Here is a 10,736-nt window from a genome sequence, read left to right as displayed (position 1 = left end):
ATAAAACATATCCCATTTATATCTAATACAAGTGGTAATTCCATCGCTATTCGCAGACAAAATCCCAACCCTATGTATTTAAATTATATCACTTTCTGCAAAATGTGTTTATTCATATATATATAAATCCGCATTACGACCATTTACACTTATTGGGCAAATATAACTTGACATCAAAGGTATATAGGTCCCCAGAAGCTTAAAATCTCAATCGTAAAAAGACATGATTAGCTTGTGTAATTTTAGGTGAACAGAATCTGAACTGGATAAAGATTTTCAGACTGCCTTTTGTTGTTACTAAAAATAGTAAATTACAGTGGTTGCAATATAGGATTAACCATTGCATTATTGCCACAAATCAGTATTTAGTTAAAATATAATTGACTGATGATCCTTTATGTACATTTTGTAAATCAGATAATGAGTCTATAGAACACCTATTTTAGAATTGCAATACTGTACAAGATTTTCTACATGATGCATCACAGAAGCCTCAAGCGTATATCTTGTGAATACATCCGTTGTCGCTTAGTTTAGAGATCACACATTGAGGTAAGGTGATTGTCTCATGGTATGTATTTTCACAATTGTTTCCTCAATCGGGTAGTCATTTCAATTAAGTTAAACACGCAGCATATGCAATAGTAAATAATTCGGGCGGGACTTTCTTTTATGGCATTGAAACGTTTCATGACTTGAATATTTAAGGCTTTTTTTTATTAATAAATCTGATACAATCAACGTCTCTTTCCTCTGGCATTTGTATTAAAAGATTTGACTTTTTTACCCTTCACACAACTATGCCTCATTCCAAACTAATAAATTTTCATAAAAAGATTGGCCAACATATATCGTTCTTAAACACAATCACTCAAGAATTTTTTTCAAACGAAAAATATTTTCCTTACTGACATTATTAAGATACTTGATTTCTTGGTTGACCTTTGTGATGTTTGAAGGACATATTCCTAAACAAACAATCTGAACTCATATTTTTGCTGACTGGTTCCAATATCTATATAAGGCTGACATCCTGCAGTAGCCTCTTAGGAAGAATGTAAATAGAAGCTATAATCATCCTTTAGTTGTCAATTACGTCCTATTTTTGATTTGGGCATTTTGACTGAGTCAAGATTTGGATGATAGTTGATGAACACATAGAAGGAATCGCTTATTTTGACGACGAACCCGGTCTAGTTCCTTTTTTGGAGTTCATGCTATTCCCTCAGATTTTTTTTACCTTGATTGGTGTTCTAAGTCAATTAATGAAATTTGAACATCAGTTAGGTAAGATTGTGTTATTTTACATCGTGAACATCGATTTGTCTGAATGTGCTCACAAAATCGTGTTAACATCGTGTTTTCTCAATTTTGTAATATTGTCATTTTAATGTTATAATTTACATTGACATTAAAGCGGGATGTTTTGCATGCCACAAAACCAGGTTCAACCCACCATATTTTTTTCTTAAAATGCCCTGTACCAAGTCAGGAAAAAGGCCATTGTTATATAATAGTTCGTTTCTGTGTGTGTTACATTTTAATGTTGTGTTTCTGTTGAATCGTAGGTCTCTTATGTTTGATACGTTTCCCTCAGTTTAAGTTACCCTGTATTTGTTTTTCGAACAGCGGTAATCTACTGTTGCCTTTAGTTGGCATTTGCATATTAATGTTAATAATAAGGTAGCCTACATAGTTTTTGTAGCTTACACATAAGATGTATGGGTTAGACACACTTTATTCAATTTAGTCATTGTGAATGATGATCGTCCAAATATGTTCCTTTTTTACATTTCTGTCTCAATTAAACTTATCACAGACTTCCAATTACAGAATTATCACAATAATCAGTGATTCGAATTATTTTGTCATTGAACAATTAATATGGGCGTCTGAATAAATTATAGTTTCCATATACTAGTAAAACGTTTTATCTTGAATATTTTTATTTTGCAATAAATTGTAATTTGTTTGTTTTTCACTTATTCCTTTGATAATTTTATCAAACAAATCATCTGTCTAGGGTTAGATATACGACAATATTTGATCAGAACTCAAAATACGCGTTATAGTAGAATTTTTCCTAAAAGACATATAAGATATTTCATATAGTGAACCTTATTTCAAATGTGTATAGAAATTGCACCATTTAAAAATTGAATTCATTGAACTGGTCGTATAGTTATTATTAAGAACTGTAACTGTAAAGAAAGGGTGGCGGCAGTAGGTACAATGTAAGACACAGACTTATCTATTGTGCCATTTTTGTAAATATAAACTTAAACTTGCAATACCTTCCTTTTTTCTCGAATGTGAACTACAGAATTATAATTATCATCCGGTTTAATAAATACGTACTTTTATGAATATCCGACGGTACCACATGAGGCGCAATATATGTTTATCTTTTCTGACAATGTTTTATCTTGTTCAGTGCAAAATGATAGCTTATTGTACGCTGATTAAAAAAATATATGGTTCCTATACAATTTGGTTCGAACTAAGGGAGATCATTTATTGCTAACGGTTTGAAAATGTTCACTTGAATAACACGTGTCGTAACCACTGAGAGTGATTTATTAAGATTGGTTTTTAAAAACAAGTGTCCAAAAAACTGAAAGTGAGAAAGAAAAGTCTTGCATTTGTTTACCAAATTAAAACAGGTGACGTAACCACTGAACTTAATATTGGTTAAACGAAACGCGTGACATAAAGATACAGGCAAAAGTAGTAATATTCCCGTGTCTTAAATCGATCGACAGAAAACAAATCCGAGTTAATTACAAGATGAAACCGAGGAAAAACATCAATTGCTAGAGGAAAACAAAGGAAAAACAGTAACACTGAAGTGCATCAAAAACTAACACCAACATACATATAAACGAACTACTTGGTAACAACTGCAATATTTCTGATTTGGTACAAGACATTTTAAGAAAAAAATGTAGATTGAACCTCGTTTAATGGCTAGCATATCCTCCCGCTTTAAAACAATGACAAAATACTTTAAGTGACAGATAATTGTTTGTTTAAAGAAAAAAGTGTACTAAACCATGGAAGTGACTGAAAACTAATGTTTAAGAGATACACGTGTATACAATGGAAGTGACTGATAATAAATGATTTGAAGAAACACATGTAGTAAACCATGGAAATGGCAGATGAAATTGGTTCTCAAAAAAAGGAGGGGGGGTGCAGTTAATAATATAAATAATTTTATTTTATAAGCAAGATTGCAGATTTAAGTTTTTCGAATTTTGTCCATCTCTATTAAAAATCATTTGGTTATTTCTGTCAACCTTTAAAGTGTATGGAAGGGCGCAACATATATACAAATCTTCCATTTTTTGCAATACTTAAGATAACTACACCCTTGATCATCATATCTGCTTGTATATTGAAATGTGATAAATGTTAACAAAACAAAAGATGTTTCTTTTCATTGAAGATAAATTGCTGTACCGGAAAATTCGGCATAAATTAAATGTGAAGATGACAAAAAATGAATTATCATATGTAAATCATATTTCTCATTAAATCAACACATATTGTATTTGAATAAAGATCACTGGTTTTACCACCAAAAACAAACTAGTATAATCTAGTTTAAACTTGAAAAAAACGCCCCTTTTTTTAAGAACTTATCGTTATAGAGACAAAAAAGTTGATTAGAAATCTTTTATTTTGCTTTATTCTTAATCCTTAGTCAATTTTTAGTTAAAAACAGCCTATCTGAGCATTATGCGACTTATATTAAACATTTCACAGCTCAATTTAAACTGTCTGTAATGTATGACTTTGATAGAAAATACTTGAAAATTTCATTTTGGGCTACAGGAACATAAACTTTCAATATCAAGATCAGTTTTTGCTGATTTTTCCTTGTTTGTTCTACATTTTTAAAGACTTTCCACAATTTTTGCAATGAATTAAGTAAAAAATCCAAGGTATTGAAGTGTCAAGGAATATTGACTCCCCTTTTTTTCATCTGGTGTCAGTAAAGTCCTACAAATTGATCAAAAGTGCAGTCATGGTCATTTAACTGTGTTGATTTACATCACTTAACAAAATTTAAGATATAAAAAATTCATTTGGAATAATAAATGGTACATGTACTTTTGTGAGTTTCTGCAGTGTTTACATTAGGCTATGCTATCTGCCAAGTACATAGTATGACGCAATGATATAAGGGGTAAAAATCAAATAATTTCATTAAATCTGCATGATAAAATTTGTTTGGGGGTAGTAAACAACCTATGTTTCAATGTTTAATACCACAGAATAATTTTCTGTGCATTTATAACATTATTTAGGACATTTTTTTTTTATATAAAAGCATATTGTCAGGATGGGAAAAGCTAAAAATAGCACAAACTCAAGTTTTACTTCATAGAAACCAGGTATATCCTGAATTGTACATGTATCAGCTTTCTACATGCCAATTTTCAATAGGTGTTTAAAATCATATAAAAAAGAAAAGGTCTTTCGAATAGAGGTACCACTAAAAATAACCCCTGGTTTTCTGGAAATCTTAAATTAGTATACTATGGGGTGCATTAATCCTCAATTTTGAATGCAAACTCATAAACAAGTAAATTTTAGCTCAAAATGGTCTTAATATATTTCTCTTTCACCAAAAGTTTCATTTCTTCCAATTTGTTGGTTAGTTTAAGTAAACAATGACATCAAATGCACTATTTTTTGAACGAGTAGGCCTACTTTCTACGTTCTAAATTTAAGGGCGTAATTGGTGGTATGACACCTTATACCCTTGATTAAATGCATTTTTCTTTACAATTAATGATATCGCTAGATTTTGAAGAAAAAAAAGTGTTTTTTTTTTAAAGACTTTGTAATAAGAACACTATAAAACCTATTTTCGTGACGTTGAGAAATGCTTGACAGAAGGTAAAGAGTATTTATGTGTTTATAGGTATCATTAAGAAACGATCATGACATCACAAACTGGAGTAGAACATACAAGTTTGAATACATATATCACAATAAATCTCAAAAGCAAAGATTTACAGCAAATGCGAGCTTACTCACTATCCAAAAGGTCAATCTTGAAAAGACTGATATTTCCATTGCCTTGAATATGATGTCCAAATTATTTCGTGTAGATTTCATTATTTTTGTCACATGGAGAGGACGTTCAGCTTTAATGTTTTTATGAGATTTCTTTTAGGTCAAATTCATATTCTTTGTTTCATAGTAGCTATTATATTAAAAAAGTGTTAAAGTTGTTATCAATCAGTAGTTGGACGTATAGCAATAAAATGTTTCAGATTAATTTACGTCTAACTCGTCCAAGTACAAGCAGAAACAATATATTTTAAATGGTATAAACAAACATTATCAAATGCTTTTACATAGGATTAAAAGGAGATGTGGGATATAAGCCATATGGTTAAAAAAAAAAAAAAAAAAAAAAAAAAAAAATTGAAATTCATAAAAACATAGCCGGATTTGACACAGCCTTTTTCAACTTTTGATCTTCAGTGCTGTACAACTTGGTACTTTTTTTCACTTTCGATCTTTTATATCTGGGCGTCACGAGGCGCGTTTTTGGCGTATTGAATTTTAAACCTGATGCTTTTTGTTATCCATTCATCATGTTTTTCTTTGTCTAATACGTTCTCCTATTAATTTGTATTGTAGTCCTGTAATATTATGTTATCATTTCAATGTTATATTTAACATTGCCATTGAAGTGCGAAGTTTGGTATGTCACAAAACCAGGTTCAACCCACCATTTTTTCCTTTAAAAATGTCCTATACCAAGTCAGGAATATGGCCATTGTTATATTATTGTTCGTTTCTGTGTGTGTTACATTTTAACGTTGCGTCATTTGTTTACTCTTATTTTTGAGTGTAATTTCACATTGCGATAAGACGTGTCACGGTACTTGTCTATCCCAAATTTATGTATTTGGTTTTGAAGTTATATTTGTTATTCTCGTGGGATTTTGTCATATGCTTGGTCCGTTTCTGTGTGTATTACATTTTAGTGTTGTGTCGTTTTTCTCCTCTTATATCTAATGCGTTTCCCTCGGTTTTAGTTTGTTACCCCGATTTTGTTTTTTGTCCATGGATTTATGAGTTTTGAACAGCGGTCTACTGTTGCCTTTTTTTTTACCGGATACCATAATTATATGCTCGCTAACGAGCGATCTATTTTGACAGTTATGGCGTATTAGTTGATGAATAGACTAATATATTAGCATTATTCTTATAGTTTTGCTGAATAAAACTAATTTTGAGGATGAAAGTAAATCTATAATTTTTAAGCGCTATATCCAGTTATTAAAACTATTGTAAATAAAACTTCCTCCATTAAAACACTGTTTTTTGTTTACAAGAAAACTTTCTGGTAAATAGAAAAAAAACGAAATTTGAAAAAAGACAGAATTTCAATTCTCAACATGGAATACAAGGAGTACAGCAAGCTATACGGCTGAATTACCTCCTATTCATTTCTAGGAATATCATTGGGTAAAAACAACCGCGGTTAGACCGTTTATATTCCAAATTAGGTTAGTATGGTTCCATATAAGGTAAGTAGATAAGGCATATGTCAATACACGTTTAGAAGGGATGTTACGTACCTTTATGAAAAATAGCACAGTGTTGAGGAAAAATGTTAAAGGTTTCAACAGTTGAAGAAATATACGACAAACGATTGAAATAAATTCATTAATTATAAAACAAAGAAGATATGATTTGATTACAAACGAGATCAATCTCCACAATAGACCATATAACACAGAAATTAACAAAAAAAAGGTTACCATACGACCTTCAACAAAAATCATACCACATAGCCAGCTTAAGCAGAACCCGAAATGACAATGTAAAACAATTCAAACGAGAAAACTAACGGCTTAATTTCTGTTCAAAAAATGAACGAAAAACAGATGTCTTACATACAAACAAACGACTACCACTAAATTACAGGCTTCTGACTTGGAAGAGGCACATACATACAAAATGTGACGGGGTTAAACGTGTTTACGCGATCCCAACCATCCCCCATAACACAATAATATAAGAACGAACTATAAAAAAAACTTCATTTAAAGTTAACAAGTTGTTATAGTTTGCATTTGTTTTTGTAAAAACCATTTAAAGAAGGTTCTTAATCCTAACAGTATTAAAGGCTTGATCACTTTGCTCATTGATGAAAGCCTTACGGTGACCTATAGTTGTTAATTTGTGTGTCACTTTGGTCTCTTGTTTCATTTGCAATAATACCACATCTTCATTTTTACATAGTAAAACCATGCGGTCGTCAACAATGAGAAAAACCCTACCGTTTAATCGGCTATAAAAGTGTCTGACATGAACAGTATGAAATAATTCAATAAAGGAAAGTAACGGCCTAATTTATCACATAACAATTAAAAACAAACAAAAAGAAATGACAGACACCAAATACATACAGTTATAATTTCTGGCATGGGACTGGCACACAAATAATGTAGCGGGGTTAACATGTATACACATATCTTTATTTAAAAAAATAATTAACTGAATATATTACATCTAGTTTATATCTTTGTTTTTTTTGGATTAAAAGATTGTACCGAAAAGATTTTATTTAACCCCATTTGTCACCTTTTAAAAAATACACAAATGCAAATCTTAAAAAAAACAAAACCAAGCAAAGAAAGACTGATTATGTTTCTACAAATATCTGTTACTCAAGATGGCATTACTGGCCCATTAGCATGCAGTTATATTCTATAGATACAGATATATTACATTATAATTGTTTTTGAGATGTCATCAGAATAAAATAGACAACACATATGTTATAATCAAGGTTAATACGCAAACCAAACTAAACATAAAACGCACTCAACAATATAGGATAAAACAAATAATTTTGACATTTACACCAGTTGAAATTACTGTTAACAGGAAAAAAACGGAATTTATGATGGTGGATCAACAATTAATTGAAACGAAATTGTAGGTTACGACATTTATTACAATGTAAATGACCACACTGATTGAAAAAGAAATGATGTTCAAAGTCAAACTGAATATTATTTAGAAAATGACGATCAAGCCCGTCTAGATAAGACTTCTTTTTGACAAAATGGTCACAGATTTTAAATTGTTTTACATATGTGTTTGAGGCTCAAAATTACAAACAATATATCATTTAGGCACTTAAAAATAGAAGAATAATTGTAAAATGTGTTATATTAAATGCTTAAATCTTTCTGTGTACATTTTGATTTGTTGTGTTTATTACTTTTTTAAAAATTTCATATTCATTAAATGTAACAATACACTATATCAGGATACTTTATGGTTCTTATTATCGCTAATAATTAAATTGTAATGAGCACAAAATGACTTTTTCATAAAAAAACAACCAAATACCATATTTCATAAAAAAAAAAGTAAAATCACAAAAATACTAAACTCCTAGGAAAATTCAACTTATGATTTGTATCATCCCTTTGGTATCTACTTTGGTTGCTTATTTATCATGACATTTTAATATTTAATTCTATTACAGTGACTTGACTGTTAGTGTTGCTATCCGACTATTGCAACTCATTCAAAAGTTTGACCAAATTGCAATTTGTTTTATAAAACCAAACTGTTCAAATGGTCAAACATTTGAACAAACTTCTGTAGAAAATCACAGTCAAGTTGTGAAAGTGCAAAGTGGTGAAATAAAAACATACTTACAATCCTATAAGACTTTAACTCCACATTACTGTTGATGTGTAAATTTAGTCTATCAGTTTGTATAGATATTTTATAGTAATTTTCATGATTAAGGTTAAATGTAATTTTGAATTGCTATAAAAATGTCCAAACTAAGCTTTCATATAGTTTTTCTTTCAAAATGTCTTTTATATTCACAAGATGTCTGATTCTTATGAATATAGAAGACATTTCAAAAGAAAAATTATATGAAAGCTTAGTTTGGACATTTTCATAGCAATTCAAAATTACATTTCACCTCTTGCATGGTAATGACTATAATATATCTTTACAAACTGTTAGACTGATTTTGTTACTTCAACATCAAAGTGGAGTTAAAGTCTTATAGGATTGTAAGTATATTTTATTTTATCACCTTGCACTTTCACAATTCGACGGAAAAGTTTGTTCAAAATTCTGACCAGTTGAACAGTTTGGTTTTATAAAACAAATTGCAATTTGATCAGAATTTTGAATGAGTTGCAATAGTCGGATAGCAACACTAACAGTCAAGTCATTGTAAAACAATAAACAAAAACAAGTAACACTTTAAAAAAAGACGGGAGAGACCAATGGGACACTCAAAAAAGTCGAGAACAAAACCGACAATGCCATAAAAAAAACCGACAAAAGACAAATAGTCTACAAAACATTTCACGGAAAATGACATCTACGAACAGTGACAGCAACACTCACACGATTCGTAATCTTGGATGAACTGACATTATCCAGAACGGTAAGCTAAATCTGCTTTATTTGAGGCATTGGTATTTGAAAACCTGATGACAAATACATATAAAATTGTAAAACAATAATAAGTGTAAAACAATTCGAAACTGTACATATCCATAACAGACTAATGAATAGAGCTGATAAAATCACTGATGTAAGACATTGCTTCCAGGAAAAAGGATTTTGAATCGCCTGTTATGTTAGGTATTCATATAATCTATCAGGTAACATTCACACCAAGTTCTGGCATTGCAGTTGATATTAGACGATGAAAACTGTACTGTTATACTGTTTAAGATATTTCATCATAGATTTTTTCAACAAAGATAAGTTAAAATTTAATTTGAAAGGGAGGGTGTTGAATGAAACATGAACAGGAATACGGCTTTAGATGTGACTTCAATGATATGGAGATGCTTAAAAATCATATTTTGTTTAGTATGATTCAGGTTTAAACGGTTCAAACTAGAAATGTTGGACGACACTAAAAAAATACAATTGTAAAAAGTACCGAACTCAGTGGAAAATTCCAAACGGAAAGTCCCTGATGTAAAGGATCTTTAGTCTCTGTTATTTCTGTGGTATAAAAGTGTAGTCATATTTTTTTCTTTCTTTCCCTACGCGTCCCTTTTTTGTTTGTCATAAGACTAGTTTACTTTTCATTTGAAATCCTAGATGCAGAATTGTCCAAATGTTTACTGGTTACTATTCTAATGCATGCCTGGCATACTAATGATTGTGAAACACTAAGTAGACACACCTGACAAGATAATACATTGATAGAGGTCAGACGGTTAACTCATTACGGTATTACTTTTCTTCAAAGTATTAAAAAAAAACAACTTTAAATAGATGTTGCATTTAAAAAAGTAGTACAATTTGCCACGTGCCTTTTCGATTACGCTATATGCACGAGAGAAAGTATCCTCGTGACATTATGTCATTTCTAAATACAAGAGTACAATGATTTAGACTATTCAAAATGGTGAAGTTGAATTCATCCCTCCGTAAATTGTACGAACGCCATCACGAGTTGGTTAACTGTTATAGAATATCTGTTTCACATATCTGTTTCACAGATGATATCGGATATGTTCCTTATGTCGTAACTACAATCCCAATCCCTTTTCAAGGATGTTACCTATCGAACTAGACTATTTACCGGATTTGTAATAATATGAGCAACTCGATGGGTGCCTCGTGTGGAGCATGATCTGTTAACTCTTCCGAAGCACCTACAGTCAGCCCCAGCGTTTGGTTGGGTCCGTGTAGCCTTG

This window comes from Mytilus edulis, chromosome 4 (genome assembly GCF_963676685.1).
Source record: "Mytilus edulis chromosome 4, xbMytEdul2.2, whole genome shotgun sequence".
Taxonomy (NCBI): Eukaryota; Metazoa; Mollusca; class Bivalvia; order Mytilida; family Mytilidae; genus Mytilus; species Mytilus edulis.
The sequence above is the reverse complement of the archived record's forward strand: the minus strand, read 5'-3'. Positions refer to the sequence as shown.